Below are 3,279 nucleotides of genomic sequence, written 5' to 3'. Positions count from 1 at the left end.
GGAAGTTGAAGTGCACTAAGGGAAGAAAAAAAGATGGAAAAAGGATCAAACTATACCAAGCATATATGGAGAGATCTGTGTTAAAGCAATGAGGATCAGTTCTCAAGATATCTGAAAGAAGGAAAGATACTAAATAATTTTTAAAGAAGTAGAGCTATCACTAATACAGAAAATTGCAGTGGTAGAAATCAATAACTATTGACCTATATGCCTACTTTTCATTTTCACAAAATATTTTTGTGTAAGGCAGAAGAATCCCCACATGTGTAGTGAGGGCTCCACATATGGCAAGGGAGCTATCCTTATGTGGTTCAAGGAAGGCAGAATAGACATCTCTAGCATCTTCTCCCCTTACCTTTCTCTAAAGGAGACTTTCCATTACTGCTAGGAGGGGAAGCAGGAGGTTGGGGCCAGAAGCCTACTACTCTGGTGGGAGGCTTGGGAATAACCAGGCTAGGATTATATTTATCTCCTCCTTAAAATATTACTAGTCTAGAGCATATGGTCAGGTTCAAGTTAACTTTTGATTACTTTGGGGAGAAGAGGACCCAAAGCTCTATATCCAAGGCTTGATGCTTCCTGACCTAATGCCAGTTCACAACGAACAACATTTAGTTCAGTCATTTTTCAGTTGTGTCCAACTCTTTGTGACTCCATTTGGGGTTTCTAGGCAAAGATACTGAGTGGTTTACCATTTCCTTCTCCAGCTCATTTTGCAGATGAAGGAAATTGAGGCAAGAGTTAAGTGACTTGCCCAGGGTCACACAGCTAGTAACAATCTGAAACCAGATTTGAAATCATAAAGATGAGTTTTCCTGATTCCAAACCAGTGCCTATCCATTGTACCCCCTAGCTACCCATTGAACACAAAACCCATTTGTCCAAATCATAGCAAAGCAGAAATCAGAGAAGGTATGCATAGAAGATACATCAGACAATGCAGAGAGAAGGAGCTCTCCATTAGGAGTGAGATAACTCCTTTTCAACCACGAGAGAGGCTCTCAGATTTTACACAAGGGGAAACTCTTCAAAGTCTCTGCAGTAATAAGCTTGGAATAGAGACATGATGGAGACTACCCATTCCTCTTGAAGACTCTTCCCAGAAGCTTTTCCTTCAGCAACCTTAAGTAGGGTTGCTGTCTTCCTCTTCTCTCTCAGTGTTATGCTCAAAGAAGACTGTCACTTGGCAAGTCCCCAAAAGGGGGTTCACAGGGGTCTGGTGAAAACTTGGCCTCTTGCCTCTCTCTCGAATTCTATCCTAATTTCATGTTGGGGAGAGCTTGTACCCTCCACCAATAAGGAGAATCCTGTACCAATGAGCTTGGGGACAAGGGTTAAATAAGCACAATTTATACTGTACTGTCCAGAGTGCATCTTTGATGAATCTAAGAGAAGGAATAGCCAGACTTTTGCCAAATTACATTCTGCTATGACTTCTTTAACATCCAACTGACTGAAAGGTACGGACTTCGCACTGTCCTTTTTTGTGTGTATAAAATGCATCTGGGTAAAATGCAATCTTGAAAGTCCCCTTTCAATGATATGTTAAGATCATATGAATGCTAAAAAAAAGTGACCCAAATTTTAAAAACTTTAACACATTGATCAGTGACCCAGATCTCACTGCTAGGAATATACCTCAAGTAGATCAAAGACAGAAATATCTCATATACAACAAAATATTTATAGCAGCACTTTTTTGTGGTAACAAGAAATGGAAGCAAAGTAGGTGCTCATTGATTGGTGAATGACTAAACCAATTGTGGAACATGAATATATGGAATATTGCTGTGTCATCTGAAAACATAAAAAATGAAGAATTTGGAGAAATATATATGCATATTCAGTGAAGTAAATAGAAGCTGGAAAACAATTTACAGGACTACAATATTTAAAAGGAAAGAACAATGCAGTAAAATTTAAAATTATGGACTATCCAAATCAAACTTGGAAAAAGTAGAGAAAATGGATATCTCCTTCTTCATCAAAGAGATGGCCAATTGTAAGTGTGGGATATTGCCTACACTGACATAGAAAGTAGATTTGTTCATTGATTTTGCCAAACATTTTTCCCTTTCTTTTTAACATTTGTCACAAGGAATGGGCTCTCTGGGTAAAACTGAAGGGAGAAAAAATTAATTGGAAATAAATATGCTGTAAAAACAAAAGGCATAAATATAAAAATTTAAATATAATTAAATTTTTTAAATTTATTAGAATTCAAATAGAAGCAATTACGGAAGAAATAACTGTGTTTGATGATCTTCTGATTTTTAATATCGAATGAGATTTTAAAACAGGGAGAATATGCTCACTAAAGCTTTTTCTTCTTAGAATTCTTCCCCTTGCTAAAGTAATCATAAAAGCAAGCCCTTTCATAAAGTGCCTTGAAAACTTTCAAGTACAATATGTGAATTGTTATTATTGTGGTTTTATGGCTGACATTCATGCCTTCTTTAGAACATATTTATATCCTATGAAAGAAATGGATATGGGTCATGTTACTGGGGCAGCTTGGTCTGTAGCTTTAACCAAGTGGCATCATTTTTTAAGTGAATATGAAATCATGGAATGGAATAATCAGTAAATTATGTAGGTAGTAATGAGGTCTACTTTGTAGGGATTTGTGAGCTTCTATTCTTATGAAATACAGTAGTGTCTATTTTTAATTTAGTGAAACTATTGACAAGTAATATCAGACCACCAAAGGCATAGCAAATTAAGAGCTGACCTAGAGTTAGGTGGACCTAGTTGCAGATCCTGTCTCTGCCATGCTGCTTATTTGACTCTGTTCAGTTGAATTAACCTCTAAATTCTTATCCAGCTCTTTAAGGACTACAAATTACAAACAGTTACTGATTTCATCAGTAAAGAACATTTTCACGCAAGAAGTCCCATACACTGATGAAATTGTAGATGTGGTCCCCCAAAAAACCCAAACACCTAAACAATCTTACCCTAATGTTTTAATGGCCTTTTTATTTGAATGGCTCTTAAACATAAATATTAACATGTCCCCATCACCATCTTTAGGTTTCATTTCACAATTTAGAACAGCTTTCCTCACCAAACATTTAGCACACTTTGAATTTATGGCATTTGTAAGCTGTGAAAAAGATGAAATATAGATTTCTAGACTCAAGGGGGTCAAGTGATTTCCTTACTGTTACAAGGAGTATTAGTAGTGAGCTAAAACTCTGATCTAGGAATTTCATATAAATTTCAGTAGGCTGAAGTTGAAGACCCGGAAGTCAGTATTGCAATTTTCAGGATCAACAT

The sequence above is a fragment of the Trichosurus vulpecula genome, chromosome 5 (assembly GCF_011100635.1).
Source record: "Trichosurus vulpecula isolate mTriVul1 chromosome 5, mTriVul1.pri, whole genome shotgun sequence".
Taxonomy (NCBI): domain Eukaryota; kingdom Metazoa; phylum Chordata; class Mammalia; order Diprotodontia; family Phalangeridae; genus Trichosurus; species Trichosurus vulpecula.
The sequence above is the reverse complement of the archived record's forward strand: the minus strand, read 5'-3'. Positions refer to the sequence as shown.